The 22,552-nt window shown below is 46.2% G+C and overlaps 1 long non-coding RNA gene across 2 annotated transcripts; it reads left to right on the forward strand.

Annotated features, from left to right (window-relative positions):
- Positions 1 to 208: 208 nt before the first annotated feature.
- Positions 209 to 22,182, forward strand: LOC128655838 (uncharacterized). Of its 2 annotated transcripts, none has more exons than XR_008401925.1 (3): positions 209 to 1,764; positions 6,266 to 9,373; positions 9,469 to 22,182. It is a non-coding gene; the product is annotated as an uncharacterized LOC128655838 (long non-coding RNA). The 2 variants fall into 2 exon arrangements; XR_008401924.1 differs by having other exon boundaries at positions 6,266 to 8,579; positions 8,675 to 22,182.
- The last annotated feature ends 370 nt before the right edge of the window (positions 22,183 to 22,552 follow it).

Here is a 22,552-nt window from a genome sequence, read left to right on the forward strand (position 1 = left end):
TAACTGAGACCGACTGTAGGTGTTACTGCTGCTGTATCTAACTGTAGTGACTGTATAATACCTGCCCATCACCTCTTCAGCCTATATACAGACTGTAACTGAGACCGGCTGAAGGTGTTACTGCTGCTGTATCTAACTGTAGTGACTCTATAATACCTGCCCATCACCTCTTCAGCCTATAGACAAACTGTAACTGAGACCAGGCTGAAGGTGTTACTGCTGCTGTATCTAACTGTAGTGACTGTATAATACCTGCCCATCACCTCTTCAGCCTATAGACAGACTGTAACTGAGACCGGCTAAAGGTGTTACTGCTGCTGAATCTAACTGTAGTTACTGTATAATACCTGCCCATCACCTCTTCAGCCTATAGACAGACTGTAACTGAGACCAGCTGAAGGTGTTACTGCTGCTGTATCTAACTGTAGTGACTGTATAATACCTGCCCATCACCTCTTCAGCCTATACACAGACTGTAACTGAGACCGGCTGAAGGTGTTACTGCTGCTGTATCTAACTGTAGTTACTGTATAATACCTGCCCATCACCTCTTAAGCCTATAGACAGACTGTAACTGAGACCGGCTGTAGGTGTTACTGCTGCTGTATCTAACTGTAGTGACTGTATAATACCTGCCCATCACCTCTTCAGCCTATAGACAGACTGTAACTGAGACCCGCTGAATGAGTTACTGCTGCTGTATCTAACTGTAGTCACTGTATAATACCTGCCCATCACCCTTTCATCCTATAGACAGACTGTAACTGAGACCGGCTGAAGGTGTTACTGCTGCTGTATCTAACTGTAGTGACTGTATAATACCTGCCCGTCACCTCTTCAGCCTATAGACAGACTGTAACTGAGACCAGCTGAAGGTGTTACTGCTGCTGTATCTAACTGTAGTGACTGTATAATACCTGCCCATCACCTCTTCAGCCTATAGACAGACTGTAACTGAGACCGTCTGAAGGTGTTACTGCTGCTGTATCTAACTGTAGTGACTGTATAATACCTGCCCATCACCTCTTCAGCCTATAGACAGACTGTAACTGAGACCGGCTGAAGGAGTTACTGCTGCTGTATCTAACTGTAGTGACTGTATAATACCTGCCCGTCACCTCTTCAGCCTATAGACAGACTGTAACTGAGACCAGCTGAAGGTGTTACTGCTGCTGTATCTAACTGTAGTGACTGTATAATACCTGCCCATCACCCTTTCATCCTATAGACAGACTGTAACTGAGACCGGCTGAAGGTGTTACTGCTGCTGTATCTAACTGTAGTGACTGTATAATACTTGCCCATCACCTCTTCAGCCTATAGACAGACTGTAACTGAGACCGACTGATGGTGTTACTGCTGCTGTAACTGAGACTGACTGAAGGAGTTACTGCCGCTGTATCTAACTGTAGTGACTGTATAATACCTGCCCATCACCTCTTCAGCCTATAGACAGACTGTAACTGAGACCGACTGAAGGAGTTACTGCTGCTGTATCTAACTGTAGTGACTGTATAATACCTGCCCATCACCTCTTCAGCCTATAGACAGACTGTAACTGAGACCGGCTGAAGGTGTTACTGCTGCTGTATCTAACTGTAGTGACTGTATAATACCTGCCCATCACCCCTTCATCCTATAGACAGACTGTAACTGAGACCGGCTGAAGGTGTTACTGCTGTTGTATCTAACTGTAGTGACTGTATAATACCTGCCCATCACCTCTTCAGCCTATAGACAGACTGTAACTGAGACCGGCTGAAGGTGTTACTGCTGCTGTATCTAACTGTAGTGACTGTATAATACCTGCCCATCACCCCTTCATCCTATAGACAGACTGTAACTGAGACCGGCTGAAGGAGTTACTGCTGCTGTATCTAACTGTAGTGACTATATAATACCTGCCCATCACCCCTTCATCCTATAGACAGACTGTAACTGAGACCGACTGAAGGCGTTACTGCTGCTGTATCTAACTGTAGTGACTGTATAATACCTGCCCATCACCTCTTCAGCCTATAGACAGACTGTAACTGAGACCGGCTGAAGGTGTTACTGCTGCTGTATCTAACTGTAGTGACTGTATAATACCTGCCCGTCACCTCTTCAGCCTATAGACAGACTGTAACTGAGACTGGCTGAAGGTGTTACTGCTGCTGTATCTAACTGTAGTGACTGTATAATACCTGCCCATCACCTCTTCAGCCTATAGACAGACTGTAACTGAGACCGACTGATGGTGTTACTGCTGCTGTAACTGAGACTGACTGAAGGTGTTACTGCTGCTGTATCTAACTGTAGTGACTGTATAATACCTGCCCATCACCTCTTCAGCCTATAGACAGACTGTAACTGAGACCAGCTGAAGGTGTTACTGCTGCTGTATCTAACTGTAGTGACTGTATAATACCTGCCCATCACCTCTTCAGCCTATAGACAGACTGTAACTGAGACCGGCTGAAGGAGTTACTGCTGCTGTATCTAACTGTAGCGACTGTATAATACCTGCCCATCACCTCTTCAGCCTATAGACAGACTGTAACTGAGACCGGCTGAAGGAGTTACTGCTGCTGTATCTAACTGTAGTTACTGTATAATACCTGCCCATCACCTCTTCAGCCTATAGACAGACTGTAACTGAGACCGACTGAAGGTGTTACTGCTGCTGTATCTAACTGTAGTGACTGTATAATACCTGCCTGTTACGGTTGCCTCCAGGCTGGCTGGAAGTTGGACCGTAGAAAAGGATGCTCCTAGCGCTCACCAAAGAATCATCAGCACCATAGTCAGCAATCCCTGTAGTGATATTAGCTGAAGCTGTCCCCTACAAACATGAGTCAAAGCTGCAAGTTAGAGGGACAGAAAATAGGTCTGATGTGCTGGAGCACACAGCCTCCTTTTTATTGAGGTTACATGCAAACAGGACACTCTCAGGGGGAGGCATAAAATCCCCCATCACACATTTGATATTAGATAGAGAGACACTCCCTTTGACAGGCCACAACATTTACTTCAGCAGATAACATTACACACAATAAAACAATGCAGTCCACCTTATCAATACTAGTCTGATTAGACAATGGGAAAGTTGATCACTAAACCTAATTAGAGCTAATCCCAGCAGACTTGTATTTAGAATAGGTTTCTTGAAGCTGAACAAAATTTAACTCTTAATGGCACACAATGAATCTGAACCAAGTGGGAGAAAGCCAGGGACAAGTCATTTCACAGGTCTGGGGACATAGTCTTAAAGGGGGCATTGTTCACCAGAGTCACAATATGTCCCCAGACGGTTCTTAAAGGGCCACACACACACCCAACAAAAGTCAATATGTCCTCAGGGGCACAATCTTCCAGGGGCCATAGTCATGTGGAAGGAGGCTGGCAAATAGGCTTCTCCAAAATCCAGGGAAGCAGGGCAATTTTCCATTTAAAGGGCCAGTTACAAACAGCAGTTTGTAACATATCTCCCCTTTTGGAGGGAGACTAACCAGGCACCTGACCTTCTGTCGGTCAGTGCCTAAGTTAGTCTCGCAACCCACCCACAAATAAACACTAGCAGCAAAGCAACCCCCCCACAACAAGTAGCACTGGCCTGTAAGTTCCAGGTTATAGGATGACAGTGTAGCATCCTCTGCCTTCCTGGCGCAGCTGGGCAAATAGCTGATGGTACTTGGGGGGCAGAGGCCAGCGGCACTCTGCCCTGGTGCCAGCGCTTCTGCTGGGGTGAGGGGTTTGCAGGCCAGTCCTGTAACAAGGACAAGGTCTGTAGGGCAGAGGCCAGCAGTGCTCTGTCCTGATGCCAGCTCTTCTGCTGGGGGAATTGGGGCATAGTCCTGCCCGGTGGCAAAGGGAACGTGGGGGTCAGTGGGGGTTAACATCTCCACTGTTAACCCTGGGCCCAAGTTAGGAGTTAGCTGGGGAGGGGGAGATTGGCTTACCTCCTCCTCCTGATACTCCGGCGGCCGTTGGGAAGGGAGGTCGATGCTCTCCGCTTCCTGTGGAACATGCTGCGGCTGGGGAGAGAGACCGGTTGTCTCCTCTCCCTGGAAGGCACACTCCGACTGGGGAGGGAGGTCGATGCTCTCCCCTCCCTGTAGCTGGGTCTGTCGCTGGGGATCTGGGCCGCCTGCCCAGCATCCCTGTAGGGCCGGTAGAGAGACTGCGGTCCCATCTCCACCTGCCTGCTGGGGGTCCTCCCAGGACCAGTCTATGAGGCCTGCTGCCTCTGGTATCTCTGGTTGGGGAAGGAGACCGGTTGTCTCTTCCCTCTGCACAGTATACTGCCGCTGGGGAGGGAGGTCGCTGCTCCCCTCTCCCTGTGGAACATGCTGCGGCTGGGGAGAGAGACCAGGTGTCCATACCCTCAAACTCCACAGTTGGCGCTCAAAGGCTCGTGCCGCTTTGTTCTCCGTAGCCAATTCCCGGATGAGGCGACTGACTACCTCCTGTGCAGGGTCTGGACCATATCGGACTAGCCGCCTCTTTACTTCTGGAACGAAATCCGCGCCCTCATAGCGACGGATCAGGTTGAGGTGCTCTTCACATGGTTCTGACCAGTATCTTGTCAGCTCCATGCTGCTGTAGGTAGGGACGCTGCGCAGTGGCTAGCGTTGCCCTCAATTACTCTCCTACGATACCAGTGCTGCTCCTTGCGCTAGGACGCCAATCCCACCGCTGCCGCCAAATGTTACGGTTGCCTCCAGGCTGGCTGGAAGTTGGACCGTAGAAAAGGATGCTCCTAGCGCTCACCAAAGAATCATCAGCACCATAGTCAGCAATCCCTGTAGTGATATTAGCTGAAGCTGTCCCCTACAAACATGAGTCAAAGCTGCAAGTTAGAGGGACAGAAAATAGGTCTGATGTGCTGGAGCACACAGCCTCCTTTTTATTGAGGTTACATGCAAACAGGACACTCTCAGGGGGAGGCATAAAATCCCCCATCACACATTTGATATTAGATAGAGAGACACTCCCTTTGACAGGCCACAACATTTACTTCAGCAGATAACATTACACACAATAAAACAATGCAGTCCACCTTATCAATACTAGTCTGATTAGACAATGGGAAAGTTGATCACTAAACCTAATTAGAGCTAATCCCAGCAGACTTGTATTTAGAATAGGTTTCTTGAAGCTGAACAAAATTTAACTCTTAATGGCACACAATGAAACTGAACCAAGTGGGAGAAAGCCAGGGACAAGTCATTTCACAGGTCTGGGGACATAGTCTTAAAGGGGGCATTGTTCACCAGAGTCACAATATGTCCCCAGACGGTTCTTAAAGGGCCACACACACACCCAACAAAAGTCAATATGTCCTCAGGGGCACAATCTTCCAGGGGCCATAGTCATGTGGAAGGAGGCTGGCAAATAGGCTTCTCCAAAATCCAGGGAAGCAGGGCAATTTTCCATTTAAAGGGCCAGTTACAAACAGCAGTTTGTAACACTGCCCATCACCTCTTCAGCCTATATACAGACTGTAACTGAGACCGGCTGAAGGTGTTACTGCTGCTGTATCTAACTGTAGTGACTGTATAATACCTGCCCATCACCCCTTCAGCCTATAGACAGACTGTAACTGAGACCGGCTGAAGGAGTTACTGCTGCTGTATCTAACTGTAGTGACTGTATAATACCTGCTCATCACCTCTTCAGCCTATAGACAGACTGTAACTGAGACCGGCTGAAGGAGTTACTGCTGCTGTATCTAACTGTAGTGACTGTATAATACCTGCCCATCACCTCTTCAGCCTATAGACAGACTGTAACTGAGACCAGCTGAAGGTGTTACTGCTGCTGTATCTAACTGTAGTGACTGTATAATACCTGCCCATCACCTCTTCAGCCTATAGACAGACTGTAACTGAGACCGGCTGAAGGTGTTACTGCTGCTGTATCTAACTGTAGTGACTGTATAATACCTGCCCATCAACTCTTCAGCCTATAGACAGACTGTAACTGAGACCGGCTAAAGGAGTTAATGCTGCTGTATCTAACTGTAGTGACTGTATAATACCTGCCCATCACCCTTTCATCCTATAGACAGACTGTAACTGAGACCGGCTGAAGGTGTTACTGCTGCTGTATCTAACTGTAGTGACTGTATAATACCTGCTCATCACCTCTTCAGCCTATAGACAGACTGTAACTGAGACCCGCTGAAGGTGTTACTGCTGCTGTATCTAACTGTAGTGACTGTATAATACCTGCCCATCACCCTTTCATCCTATAGACAGACTGTAACTGAGACCGGCTGAAGGTGTTACTGCTGCTGTATCTAACTGTAGTGACTGTATAATACCTGCCCATCACCTCTTCAGCCTATAGACAGACTGTAACTGAGAACGGCTGAAGGAGTTACTGCTGCTGTATCTAACTGTAGTGACTGTATAATACCTGCCCATCACCTCTTCAGCCTATATACAGACTGTAACTGAGACCGGCTGTAGGTGTTACTGCTGCTGTATCTAACTGTAGTGACTGTATAATACCTGCCCATCACCTCTTCAGCCTATAGACAGACTGTAACTGAGACCAGCTGAAGGAGTTACTGCTGCTGTATCTAACTGTAGTGACTGTATAATACCTGCCCATCACCTCTTCAGCCTATAGACAGACTGTAACTGAGACTGGCTGAAGGAGTTACTGCTGCTGTATCTAACTGTAGTGACTGTATAATACCTGCCCATCACCTCTTCAGCCTATAGACAGACTGTAACTGAGACCGGCTGAAGGAGTTACTGCTGCTGTATCTAACTGTAGTGACTGTATAATACCTGCCCATCACCTCTTCAGCCTATAGACAGACTGTAACTGAGACCCGCTGAATGAGTTACTGCTGCTGTATCTAACTCTAGTGACTGTATAATACCTGCCCATCACCCTTTCATCCTATAGACAGACTGTAACTGAGACCGGCTGAAGGTGTTACTGCTGCTGTATCTAACTGTAGTGACTGTATAATACCTGCCCGTCACCTCTTCAGCCTATAGACAGACTGTAACTGAGACCAGCTGAAGGTGTTACTGCTGCTGTATCTAACTGTAGTGACTGTATAATACCTGTCCGTCACCTCTTCAGCCTATATACAGACTGTAACTGAGACCGGCTGTAGGTGTTACTGCTGCTGTATCTAACTGTAGTGACTGTATAATACCTGCCCATCACCTCTTCAGCCTATAGACAGACTGTAACTGAGACCAGCTGAAGGTGTTACTGCTGCTGTATCTAACTGTAGTGACTGTATAATACCTGCCCATCACCTCTTCAGCCTATAGACAGACTGTAACTGAGACCAGCTGAAGGTGTTACTGCTGCTGTATCTAACTGTAGTGACTGTATAATACCTGCCCATCACCCTTTCATCCTATAGACAGACTGTAACTGAGACCGGCTGTAGGTGTTACTGCTGCTGTATCTAACTGTAGTGACTGTATAATACCTGCCCATCACCCTTTCATCCTATAGACAGACTGTAACTGAGACCGACTGAAGGTGTTACTGCTGCTGTATCTAACTGTAGTGACTGTATAATACCTGCCCATCACCTCTTCAGCCTATAGACAGACTGTAACTGAGACCGGCTGAAGGTGTTACTGCTGCTGTATCTAACTGTAGTGACTGTATAATACCTGCCCATCACCTCTTCAGCCTATAGACAGACTGTAACTGAGACCGACTGAAGAAGTTACTGCTGCTGTATCTAACTGTAGTGACTGTATAATACCTGCCCATCACCTCTTCAGCCTATAGACAGACTGTAACTGAGACTGCCTGAAGGTGTTACTGCTGCTGTATCTAACTGTAGTGACTGTATAATACCTGCCCATCACCTCTTCAGCCTATAGACAGACTGTAGCTGAGACCGGCTGAAGGAGTTACTGCTGCTGTATCTAACTGTAGTGACTGTATAATACCTGCCCATCACCCTTTCATCCTATAGACAGACTGTAACTGAGACCGGCTGAAGGTGTTACTGCTGCTGTATCTAACTGTAGTGACTGTATAATACCTGCCCGTCACCTCTTCAGCCTATAGACAGACTGTAACTGAGACCAGCTGAAGGTGTTACTGCTGCTGTATCTAACTGTAGTGACTGTATAATACCTGCCCGTCACCTCTTCAGCCTATAGACAGACTGTAACTGAGACCAGCTGAAGGTGTTACTGCTGCTGTATCTAACTGTAGTGACTGTATAATACCTGCCCATCACCTCTTCAGGCTATAGACAGACTGTAACTGAGACCGGCTGAAGGTGTTACTGCTGCTGTATCTAACTGTAGTGACTGTATAATACCTGCCCATCACCTCTTCATCCTATAGACAGACTGTAACTGAGACCGGCTGAAGGTGTTACTGCTGCTGTAACTGAGACTGACTGAAGGAGTTACTGCCGCTGTATCTAACTGTAGTGACTGTATAATACCTGCCCATCACCTCTTCAGCCTATAGACAGACTGTAACTGAGACTGACTGAAGGAGTTACTGCCGCTGTATCTAACTGTAGTGACTGTATAATACCTGCCCATCACCTCTTCAGCCTATAGACAGACTGTAACTGAGACCGACTGAAGGTGTTACTGCTGCTGAATCTAACTGTAGTTACTGTATAATACCTGCCCATCACCTCTTCAGCCTATAGACAGACTGTAACTGAGACCAGCTGAAGGTGTTACTGCTGCTGTATCTAACTGTAGTGACTGTATAATACCTGCCCATCACCTCTTCAGCCTATATACAGACTGTAACTGAGACCGGCTGAAGGTGTTACTGCTGCTGTATCTAACTGTAGTGACTGTATAATACCTGCCCGTCACCTCTTCAGCCTATAGACAGACTGTAACTGAGACCAGCTGAAGGTGTTACTGCTGCTGTATCTAACTGTAGTGACTGTATAATACCTGCCCGTCACCTCTTCAGCCTATAGACAGACTGTAACTGAGACCAGCTGAAGGTGTTACTGCTGCTGTATCTAACTGTAGTGACTGTATAATACCTGCCCATCACCTCTTCAGGCTATAGACAGACTGTAACTGAGACCGGCTGAAGGTGTTACTGCTGCTGTATCTAACTGTAGTGACTGTATAATACCTGCCCATCACCTCTTCATCCTATAGACAGACTGTAACTGAGACCGGCTGAAGGTGTTACTGCTGCTGTAACTGAGACTGACTGAAGGAGTTACTGCCGCTGTATCTAACTGTAGTGACTGTATAATACCTGCCCATCACCTCTTCAGCCTATAGACAGACTGTAACTGAGACTGACTGAAGGAGTTACTGCCGCTGTGTCTAACTGTAGTGACTGTATAATACCTGCCCATCACCTCTTCAGCCTATAGACAGACTGTAACTGAGACCGACTGAAGGTGTTACTGCTGCTGAATCTAACTGTAGTTACTGTATAATACCTGCCCATCACCTCTTCAGCCTATAGACAGACTGTAACTGAGACCAGCTGAAGGTGTTACTGCTGCTGTATCTAACTGTAGTGACTGTATAATACCTGCCCATCACCTCTTCAGCCTATATACAGACTGTAACTGAGACCGGCTGAAGGTGTTACTGCTGCTGTATCTAACTGTAGTGACTGTATAATACCTGCCCATCACCTCTTCAGCCTATAGACAAACTGTAACTGAGACCGGCTGAAGGTGTTACTGCTGCTGTATCTAACTGTAGTGACTGTATAATACCTGCCCATCACCTCTTCAGCCTATAGACAGACTGTAACTGAGATCGGCTGTAGGTGTTACTGCTGCTGTATCTAACTGTAGTGACTGTATAATACCTGCCCATCACCCCTTCATCCTATAGACAGACTGTAACTGAGACCGGCTGAATGAGTTACTGCTGCTGTATCTAACTGTAGTTACTGTATAATACCTGCCCATCACCTCTTCAGCCTATAGACAGACTGTAACTGAGACCGGCTGAAGGAGTTACTGCCGCTGTATCTAACTGTAGTGACTGTATAATACCTGCCCATCACCTCTTCAGCCTATAGACAGACTGTAACTGAGACCAGCTGAAGGTGTTACTGCTGCTGTATCTAACTGTAGTGACTGTATAATATCTGCCCATCACCTCTTCAGCCTATATACAGACTGTAACTGAGACCGGCTGAAGGTGTTACTGCTGCTGTATCTAACTGTAGTGACTGTATAATACCTGCCCATCACCTCTTCAGCCTATAGACAAACTGTAACTGAGACCGGCTGAAGGTGTTACTGCTGCTGTATCTAACTGTAGTGACTGTATAATACCTGCCCATCACCTCTTCAGCCTATAGACAGACTGTAACTGAGACCCGCTGAATGAGTTACTGCTGCTGTATCTAACTGTAGTCACTGTATAATACCTGCCCATCACCCTTTCATCCTATAGACAGACTGTAACTGAGACCGGCTGAAGGTGTTACTGCTGCTGTATCTAACTGTAGTGGCTGTATAATACCTGCCCATCACCTCTTCAGCCTATAGACAGACTGTAACTGAGACCGGCTGAAGGAGTTACTGCTGCTGTATCTAACTGTAGTGACTGTATAATACCTGCCCATCACCTCTTCAGCCTATAGACAGACTGTAACTGAGACCAGCTGAAGGTGTTACTGCTGCTGTATCTAACTGTAGTGACTGTATAATACCTGCCCATCACCTCTTCAGCCTATAGACAGACTGTAACTGAGACCGTCTGAAGGTGTTACTGCTGCTGTATCTAACTGTAGTGACTGTATAATACCTGCCCATCACCTCTTCAGCCTATAGACAGACTGTAACTGAGACCGGCTGAAGGAGTTACTGCTGCTGTATCTAACTGTAGTGACTGTATAATACCTGCCCGTCACCTCTTCAGCCTATAGACAGACTGTAACTGAGACCAGCTGAAGGTGTTACTGCTGCTGTATCTAACTGTAGTGACTGTATAATACCTGCCCATCACCCTTTCATCCTATAGACAGACTGTAACTGAGACCGGCTGAAGGTGTTACTGCTGCTGTATCTAACTGTAGTGACTGTATAATACTTGCCCATCACCTCTTCAGCCTATAGACAGACTGTAACTGAGACCGACTGATGGTGTTACTGCTGCTGTAACTGAGACTGACTGAAGGAGTTACTGCCGCTGTATCTAACTGTAGTGACTGTATAATACCTGCCCATCACCTCTTCAGCCTATAGACAGACTGTAACTGAGACCGACTGAAGGAGTTACTGCTGCTGTATCTAACTGTAGTGACTGTATAATACCTGCCCATCACCTCTTCAGCCTATAGACAGACTGTAACTGAGACCGGCTGAAGGAGTTACTGCTGCTGTATCTAACTGTAGTGACTGTATAATACCTGCCCATCACCTCTTCAGCCTATAGACAGACTGTAACTGAGACCGACTGAAGGAGTTAATGCTGCTGTATCTAACTGTAGTGACTGTATAATACCTGCCCATCACCTCTTCAGCCTATAGACAGACTGTAACTGAGACCGGCTGAAGGTGTTACTGCTGCTGTATCTAACTGTAGTGACTGTATAATACTTGCCCATCACCTCTTCAGCCTATAGACAGACTGTAACTGAGACCGACTGAAGGAGTTACTGCTGCTGTATCTAACTGTAGTGACTGTATAATACCTGCCCATCACCTCTTCATCCTATAGACAGACTGTAACTGAGACCGGCTGAAGGTGTTACTGCTGCTGTATCTAACTGTAGTGACTGTATAATACCTGCCCATCACCTCTTCAGCCTATAGACAGACTGTAACTGAGACCGGCTGAAGGTGTTACTGCTGCTGTATCTAACTGTAGTGACTGTATAATACCTGCCCATCACCTCTTCAGCCTATAGACAGACTGTAACTGAGACCGGCTGAAGGTGTTACTGCTGCTGTATCTAACTGTAGTGACTGTATAATACCTGCCCATCACCCCTTCATCCTATAGACAGACTGTAACTGAGACCGGCTGAAGGAGTTACTGCTGCTGTATCTAACTGTAGTGACTGTATAATACCTGCCCATCACCCCTTCATCCTATAGACAGACTGTAACTGAGACCGGCTGAAGGTGTTACTGCTGCTGTATCTAACTGTAGTGACTGTATAATACCTGCCCATCACCTCTTCAGCCTATAGACAGACTGTAACTGAGACCGGCTGAAGGAGTTACTGCTGTTGTATCTAACTGTAGTGACTGTATAATACCTGCCCATCACCTCTTCAGCCTATAGACAGACTGTAACTGAGACCGGCTGAAGGTGTTACTGCTGCTGTATCTAACTGTAGTGACTGTATAATACCTGCCCATCACCCCTTCATCCTATAGACAGACTGTAACTGAGACCGGCTGAAGGAGTTACTGCTGCTGTATCTAACTGTAGTGACTATATAATACCTGCCCATCACCCCTTCATCCTATAGACAGACTGTAACTGAGACCGGCTGAAGGTGTTACTGCTGCTGTATCTAACTGTAGTGACTGTATAATACCTGCCCGTCACCTTTTCAGCCTATAGACAGACTGTAACTGAGACTGGCTGAAGGTGTTACTGCTGCTGTATCTAACTGTAGTGACTGTATAATACCTGCCCATCACCTCTTCAGCCTATAGACAGACTGTAACTGAGACTGGCTGAAGGTGTTACTGCTGCTGTATCTAACTGTAGTGACTGTATAATACCTGCCCATCACCTCTTCAGCCTATAGACAGACTGTAACTGAGACCGGCTGAAGGAGTTACTGCTGCTGTATCTAACTGTAGTGACTGTATAATACCTGCCCATCACCTCTTCAGCCTATAGACAGACTGTAACTGAGACCGACTGAAGGTGTTACTGCTGCTGTATCTAACTGTAGTGACTGTATAATACCTGCCCATCACCTCTTCAGCCTATATACAGACTGTAACTGAGACCGGCTGAAGGTGTTACTGCTGCTGTATCTAACTGTAGTGACTGTATAATACCTGCTCATCACCTCTTCAGCCTATAGACAGACTGTAACTGAGACCGGCTGAAGGAGTTACTGCTGCTGTATCTAACTGTAGTGACTGTATAATACCTGCCCGTCACCTCTTCAGCCTATAGACAGACTGTAACTGAGACCAGCTGAAGGTGTTACTGCTGCTGTATCTAACTGTAGTGACTGTATAATACCTGCCCATCACCCTTTCATCCTATAGACAGACTGTAACTGAGACCGGCTGAAGGTGTTACTGCTGCTGTATCTAACTGTAGTGACTGTATAATACTTGCCCATCACCTCTTCAGCCTATAGACAGACTGTAACTGAGACCGACTGATGGTGTTACTGCTGCTGTAACTGAGACTGACTGAAGGAGTTACTGCCGCTGTATCTAACTGTAGTGACTGTATAATACCTGCCCATCACCTCTTCAGCCTATAGACAGACTGTAACTGAGACCGACTGAAGGAGTTACTGCTGCTGTATCTAACTGTAGTGACTGTATAATACCTGCCCATCACCTCTTCAGCCTATAGACAGACTGTAACTGAGACCGGCTGAAGGAGTTACTGCTGCTGTATCTAACTGTAGTGACTGTATAATACCTGCCCATCACCTCTTCAGCCTATAGACAGACTGTAACTGAGACCGACTGAAGGAGTTAATGCTGCTGTATCTAACTGTAGTGACTGTATAATACCTGCCCATCACCTCTTCAGCCTATAGACAGACTGTAACTGAGACCGGCTGAAGGTGTTACTGCTGCTGTATCTAACTGTAGTGACTGTATAATACCTGCCCATCACCCCTTCATCCTATAGACAGACTGTAACTGAGACCGGCTGAAGGTGTTACTGCTGCTGTATCTAACTGTAGTGACTGTATAATACCTGCCCATCACCTCTTCAGCCTATAGACAGACTGTAACTGAGACCGGCTGAAGGTGTTACTGCTGCTGTATCTAACTGTAGTGACTGTATAATACCTGCCCATCACCCCTTCATCCTATAGACAGACTGTAACTGAGACCGGCTGAAGGAGTTACTGCTGCTGTATCTAACTGTAGTGACTGTATAATACCTGCCCATCACCCCTTCATCCTATAGACAGACTGTAACTGAGACCGGCTGAAGGTGTTACTGCTGCTGTATCTAACTGTAGTGACTGTATAATACCTGCCCATCACCTCTTCAGCCTATAGACAGACTGTAACTGAGACCGGCTGAAGGAGTTACTGCTGTTGTATCTAACTGTAGTGACTGTATAATACCTGCCCATCACCTCTTCAGCCTATAGACAGACTGTAACTGAGACCGGCTGAAGGTGTTACTGCTGCTGTATCTAACTGTAGTGACTGTATAATACCTGCCCATCACCCCTTCATCCTATAGACAGACTGTAACTGAGACCGGCTGAAGGAGTTATTGCTGCTGTATCTAACTGTAGTGACTATATAATACCTGCCCATCACCCCTTCATCCTATAGACAGACTGTAACTGAGACCGGCTGAAGGTGTTACTGCTGCTGTATCTAACTGTAGTGACTGTATAATACCTGCCCGTCACCTCTTCAGCCTATAGACAGACTGTAACTGAGACTGGCTGAAGGTGTTACTGCTGCTGTATCTAACTGTAGTGACTGTATAATACCTGCCCATCACCTCTTCAGCCTATAGACAGACTGTAACTGAGACTGGCTGAAGGTGTTACTGCTGCTGTATCTAACTGTAGTGACTGTATAATACCTGCCCATCACCTCTTCAGCCTATAGACAGACTGTAACTGAGACCGGCTGAAGGAGTTACTGCTGCTGTATCTAACTGTAGTGACTGTATAATACCTGCCCATCACCTCTTCAGCCTATAGACAGACTGTAACTGAGACCGACTGAAGGTGTTACTGCTGCTGTATCTAACTGTAGTGACTGTATAATACCTGCCCATCACCTCTTCAGCCTATATACAGACTGTAACTGAGACCGGCTGAAGGTGTTACTGCTGCTGTATCTAACTTTAGTGACTGTATAATACCTGCTCATCACCTCTTCAGCCTATAGACAGACTGTAACTGAGACCGGCTGAAGGAGTTACTGCTGCTGTATCTAACTGTAGTGACTGTATAATACCTTCCCATCACCTCTTCAGCCTATAGACAGACTGTAACTGAGACCCGCTGAAGGTGTTACTGCTGCTGTATCTAACTGTAGTGACTGTATAATACCTGCCCATCACCTCTTCAGCCTATAGACAGACTGTAACTGAGACCGGCTGAAGGTGTTACTGCTGCTGTATCTAACTGTAGTGACTGTATAATACCTGCCCATCAACTCTTCAGCCTATAGACAGACTGTAACTGAGACCGGCTGAAGGAGTTAATGCTGCTGTATCTAACTGTAGTGACTGTATAATACCTGCCCATCACCCTTTCATCCTATAGACAGACTGTAACTGAGACCGGCTGAAGGTGTTACTGCTGCTGTATCTAACTGTAGTGACTGTATAATACCTGCCCATCACCTCTTCAGCCTATAGACAGACTGTAACTGAGACCGGCTGAAGGTGTTACTGCTGCTGTATCTAACTGTAGTGACTGTATAATACCTGCCCATCACCTCTTCAGCCTATAGACAGACTGTAACTGAGACCGGCTGAAGGTGTTACTGCTGCTGTATCTAACTGTAGTGACTGTATAATACCTGCTCATCACCTCTTCAGCCTATAGACAGACTGTAACTGAAACCAGCTGAAGGTGTTACTGCTGCTGTATCTAACTGTAGTGACTGTATAATACCTGCCCATCACCCTTTCATCCTATAGACAGACTGTAACTGAGACCGGCTGAAGGTGTTACTGCTGCTGTATCTAACTGTAGTGACTGTATAATACTTGCCCATCACCTCTTCAGCCTATAGACAGACTGTAACTCAGACCGACTGATGGTGTTACTGCTGCTGTAACTGAGACCGACTGAAGGAGTTACTGCTGCTGTATCTAACTGTAGTGACTGTATAATACCTGCCCATCACCTCTTCAGCCTATATACAGACTGTAACTGAGACCGGCTGATTGTGTTACTGCTGCTGTATCTAACTGTAGTGACTGTATAATACCTGCTCATCACCTCTTCAGCCTATAGACAGACTGTAACTGAGAACGGCTGAAGGAGTTACTGCTGCTGTATCTAACTGTAGTGACTGTATAATACCTGCCCATCACCTCTTCAGCCTATAGACAGACTGTAACTGAGACCGGCTGAAGGTGTTACCGGTGCTGTATCTAACTGTAGTGACTGTATAATACCTGCCCATCACCTCTTCAGCCTATAGACAGACTGTAACTGAGACCGACTGAAGGAGTTACTGCGCTTTATCTAACTTTAGTGACTGTTTAATACCTGCCCATCACCTCTTCAGCCTATAGACAGACTGTAACTGAGAACGGCTGAAGGAGTTACTGCGCTTTATCTAACTTTAGTGACTGTATAATACCTGCCCATCACCTCTTCAGCCTATAGACAGACTGTAACTGAGACCGGCTGAAGGAGTTACTGCTGCTGTATCTAACTGTAGTGACTGTATAATACCTGCCCATCACCTCTTCAGCCTATAGACAGACTGTAACTGAGACCCGCTGAATGAGTTACTGCTGCTGTATCTAACTGTAGTGACTGTATAATACCTGCCCATCACCCTTTCATCCTATAGACAGACTGTAACTGAGACCGGCTGAAGGTGTTACTGCTGCTGTATCTAACTGTAGTGACTGTATAATACCTGCCCGTCACCTCTTCAGCCTATAGACAGACTGTAACTGAGACCAGCTGAAGGTGTTACTGCTGCTGTATCTAACTGTAGTGACTGTATAATACCTGTCCGTCACCTCTTCAGCCTATATACAGACTGTAACTGAGACCGGCTGTAGGTGTTACTGCTGCTGTATCTAACTGTAGTGACTGTATAATACCTGCCCATCACCTCTTCAGCCTATAGACAGACTGTAACTGAGACCAGCTGAAGGTGTTATTGCTGCTGTATCTAACTGTAGTGACTGTATAATACCTGCCCATCACCTCTTCAGCCTATAGACAGACTGTAACTGAGACCAGCTGAAGGTGTTACTGCTGCTGTATCTAACTGTAGTGACTGTATAATACCTGCCCATCACCCTTTCATCCTATAGACAGACTGTAACTGAGACCGGCTGAAGGTGTTACTGCTGCTGTATCTAACTGTAGTGACTGTATAATACTTGCCCATCACCTCTTCAGCCTATAGACAGACTGTAACTGAGACCGACTGATGGTGTTACTGCTGCTGTAACTGAGACCGACTGAAGGAGTTACTGCTGCTGTATCTAACTGTAGTGACTGTATAATACCTGCCCATCACCTCTTCAGCCTATAGACAGACTGTAACTGAGACCGGCTGATTGTGTTACTGCTGCTGTATCTAACTGTAGTGACTGTATAATACCTGCTCATCACCTCTTCAGCCTATAGACAGACTGTAACTGAGACCGGCTGAAGGAGTTACTGCTGCTGTATCTAACTGTAGTGACTGTATAATACCTGCCCATCACCTCTTCAGCCTATAGACAGACTGTAACTGCGACCGGCTGAAGGAGTTACTGCTGCTGTATCTAACTGTAGCGACTGTATAATACCTGCCCATCACCTCTTCAGCCTATAGACAGACTGTAACTGAGACCGACTGAAGGTGTTACTGCTGCTGTATCTAACTGTAGTGACTGTATAATACCTGCTCATCACCTCTTCAGCCTATAGACAGACTGTAACTGAGACCGGCTGAAGGAGTTACTGCTGCTGTATCTAACTGTAGTGACTGTATAATACCTGCCCATCACCTCTTCAGCCTATAGACAGACTGTAACTGAGACCCGCTGAATGAGTTACTGCTGCTGTATCTAACTGTAATGACTGTATAATACCTGCCCATCACCTCTTCAGCCTATAGACAGACTGTAACTGAGACCGGCTGAAGGTGTTACTGCTGCTGTATCTAACTGTAGTGACTGTATAATACCTGCCCATCACCTCTTCAGCCTATAGACAGACTGTAACTGAGACCGGCTAAAGGAGTTAATGCTGCTGTATCTAACTGTAGTGACTGTATAATACCTGCCCATCACCTCTTCAGCCTATATACAGACTGTAACTGAGAACGGCTGAAGGAGTTACTGCGCTTTATCTAACTTTAGTGACTGTATAATACCTGCCCATCACCCTTTCATCCTATAGACAGACTGTAACTGAGACCGGCTGAAGGTGTTACTGCTGCTGTATCTAACTGTAGTGACTGTATAATACCTGCTCATCACCTCTTCAGCCTATAGACAGACTGTAACTGAAACCAGCTGAAGGTGTTACTGCTGCTGTATCTAACTGTAGTGACTGTATAATACCTGCCCATCACCCTTTCATCCTATAGACAGACTGTAACTGAGACCGGCTGAAGGTGTTACTGCTGCTGTATCTAACTGTAGTGACTGTATAATACTTGCCCATCACCTCTTCAGCCTATAGACAGACTGTAACTGAGACCGACTGATGGTGTTACTGCTGCTGTAACTGAGACCGACTGAAGGAGTTACTGCTGCTGTATCTAACTGTAGTGACTGTATAATACCTGCCCATCACCTCTTCAGCCTATAGACAGACTGTAACTGAGACTGGCTGATTGTGTTACTGCTGCTGTATCTAACTGTAGTGACTGTATAATACCTGCTCATCACCTCTTCAGCCTATAGACAGACTGTAACTGAGACCGGCTGAAGGTGTTACTGCTGCTGTATCTAACTGTAGTGACTGTATAATACCTGCCCATCACCTCTTCAGCCTATAGACAGACTGTAACTGAGAACGGCTGATGGAGTTACTGCTGCTGTATCTAACTGTAGTGACTGTATAATACCTGCCCATCACCTCTTCAGCCTATAGACAGACTGTAACTGAGACCGGCTGAAGGTGTTACCGGTGCTGTATCTAACTGTAGTGACTGTATAATACCTGCCCATCACCTCTTCAGCCTATAGACAGACTGTAACTGAGACCGACTGAAGGAGTTACTGCGCTTTATCTAACTTTAGTGACTGTATAATACCTGCCCATCACCTCTTCAGCCTATAGACAGACTGTAACTGAGAACGGCTGAAGGAGTTACTGCGCTTTATCTAACTTTAGTGACTGTATAATACCTGCCCATCACCTCTTCAGCCTATAGACAGACTGTAACTGAGACCGGCTGAAGGAGTTACTGCTGCTGTATCTAACTGTAGTGACTGTATAATACCTGCCCATCACCTCTTCAGCCTATAGACAGACTGTAACTGAGACCCGCTGAATGAGTTACTGCTGCTGTATCTAACTCTAGTGACTGTATAATACCTGCCCATCACCCTTTCATCCTATAGACAGACTGTAACTGAGACCGGCTGAAGGTGTTACTGCTGCTGTATCTAACTGTAGTGACTGTATAATACCTGCCCGTCACCTCTTCAGCCTATAGACAGACTGTAACTGAGACCAGCTGAAGGTGTTACTGCTGCTGTATCTAACTGTAGTGACTGTATAATACCTGTCCGTCACCTCTTCAGCCTATATACAGACTGTAACTGAGACCGGCTGTAGGTGTTACTGCTGCTGTATCTAACTGTAGTGACTGTATAATACCTGCCCATCACCTCTTCAGCCTATAGACAGACTGTAACTGAGACCAGCTGAAGGTGTTACTGCTGCTGTATCTAACTGTAGTGACTGTATAATACCTGCCCATCACCTCTTCAGCCTATAGACAGACTGTAACTGAGACCAGCTGAAGGTGTTACTGCTGCTGTATCTAACTGTAGTGACTGTATAATACCTGCCCATCACCCTTTCATCCTATAGACAGACTGTAACTGAGACCGGCTGAAGGTGTTACTGCTGCTGTATCTAACTGTAGTGACTGTATAATACCTGCCCATCACCTCTTCAGCCTATAGACAGACTGTAACTGAGACCGACTGAAGGAGTTACTGCTGCTGTATCTAACTGTAGTGACTGTATAATACCTGCCCATCACCTCTTCAGCCTATAGACAGACTGTAACTGAGACTGCCTGAAGGTGTTACTGCTGCTGTATCTAACTGTAGTGACTGTATAATACCTGCCCATCACCTCTTCATCCTATAGACAGACTGTAACTGAGACCGACTGAATGAGTTACTGCTGCTGTATCTAACTGTAGTGACTGTATAATACCTGCCCATCACCTCTTCAGCCTATAGACAGACTGTAACTGAGACCGGCTGAAGGAGTTACTGCTGCTGTATCTAACTGTAGTGACTGTATAATACCTGCCCATCACCCTTTCATCCTATAGACAGACTGTAACTGAGACCGGCTGAAGGTGTTACTGCTGCTGTATCTAACTGTAGTGACTGTATAATACCTGCCCGTCACCTCTTCAGCCTATAGACAGACTGTAACTGAGACCAGCTGAAGGTGTTACTGCTGCTGTATCTAACTGTAGTGACTGTATAATACCTGCCCGTCACCTCTTCAGCCTATAGACAGACTGTAACTGAGACCAGCTGAAGGTGTTACTGCTGCTGTATCTAACTGTAGTGACTGTATAATACCTGCCCATCACCTCTTCAGGCTATAGACAGACTGTAACTGAGACCGGCTGAAGGTGCTACTGCTGCTGTATTTAACTGTAGTGACTGTATAATACCTGCCCATCACCTCTTCATCCTATAGACAGACTGTAACTGAGACCGGCTGAAGGTGTTACTGCTGCTGTAACTGAGACTGACTGAAGGAGTTACTGCCGCTGTATCTAACTGTAGTGACTGTATAATACCTGCCCATCACCTCTTCAGCCTATAGACAGACTGTAACTGAGACCGACTGAAGGAGTTACTGCTGCTGTATCTAACTGTAGTGACTGTATAATACCTGCCCATCACCTCTTCAGCCTATAGACAGACTGTAACTGAGAACGGCTGAAGGAGTTACTGCGCTTTATCTAACTTTAGTGACTGTATAATACCTGCCCATCACCTCTTCAGCCTATAGACAGACTGTAACTGAGACCGGCTGAAGGAGTTACTGCTGCTGTATCTAACTGTAGTGACTGTATAATACCTGCCCATCACCTCTTCAGCCTATAGACAGACTGTAACTGAGACCCGCTGAATGAGTTACTGCTGCTGTATCTAACTCTAGTGACTGTATAATACCTGCCCATCACCCTTTCATCCTATAGACAGACTGTAACTGAGACCGGCTGAAGGTGTTACTGCTGCTGTATCTAACTGTAGTGACTGTATAATACCTGCCCGTCACCTCTTCAGCCTATAGACAGACTGTAACTGAGACCAGCTGAAGGTGTTACTGCTGCTGTATCTAACTGTAGTGACTGTATAATACCTGTCCGTCACCTCTTCAGCCTATATACAGACTGTAACTGAGACCGGCTGTAGGTGTTACTGCTGCTGTATCTAACTGTAGTGACTGTATAATACCTGCCCATCACCTCTTCAGCCTATAGACAGACTGTAACTGAGACCAGCTGAAGGTGTTACTGCTGCTGTATCTAACTGTAGTGACTGTATAATACCTGCCCATCACCTCTTCAGCCTATAGACAGACTGTAACTGAGACCAGCTGAAGGTGTTACTGCTGCTGTATCTAACTGTAGTGACTGTATAATACCTGCCCATCACCCTTTCATCCTATAGACAGACTGTAACTGAGACCGGCTGAAGGTGTTACTGCTGCTGTATCTAACTGTAGTGACTGTATAATACCTGCCCATCACCTCTTCAGCCTATAGACAGACTGTAACTGAGACCGACTGAAGGAGTTACTGCTGCTGTATCTAACTGTAGTGACTGTATAATACCTGCCCATCACCTCTTCAGCCTATAGACAGACTGTAACTGAGACTGCCTGAAGGTGTTACTGCTGCTGTATCTAACTGTAGTGACTGTATAATACCTGCCCATCACCTCTTCATCCTATAGACAGACTGTAACTGAGACCGACTGAATGAGTTACTGCTGCTGTATCTAACTGTAGTGACTGTATAATACCTGCCCATCACCTCTTCAGCCTATAGACAGACTGTAACTGAGACCGGCTGAAGGAGTTACTGCTGCTGTATCTAACTGTAGTGACTGTATAATACCTGCCCATCACCCTTTCATCCTATAGACAGACTGTAACTGGGACCGGCTGAAGGTGTTACTGCTGCTGTATCTAACTGTAGTGACTGTATAATACCTGCCCGTCACCTCTTCAGCCTATAGACAGACTGTAACTGAGACCAGCTGAAGGTGTTACTGCTGCTGTATCTAACTGTAGTGACTGTATAATACCTGCCCGTCACCTCTTCAGCCTATAGACAGACTGTAACTGAGACCAGCTGAAGGTGTTACTGCTGCTGTATCTAACTGTAGTGACTGTATAATACCTGCCCATCACCTCTTCAGGCTATAGACAGACTGTAACTGAGACCGGCTGAAGGTGCTACTGCTGCTGTATCTAACTGTAGTGACTGTATAATACCTGCCCATCACCTCTTCAT

The sequence above is a fragment of the Bombina bombina genome, chromosome 4 (assembly GCF_027579735.1).
Source record: "Bombina bombina isolate aBomBom1 chromosome 4, aBomBom1.pri, whole genome shotgun sequence".
Taxonomy (NCBI): domain Eukaryota; kingdom Metazoa; phylum Chordata; class Amphibia; order Anura; family Bombinatoridae; genus Bombina; species Bombina bombina.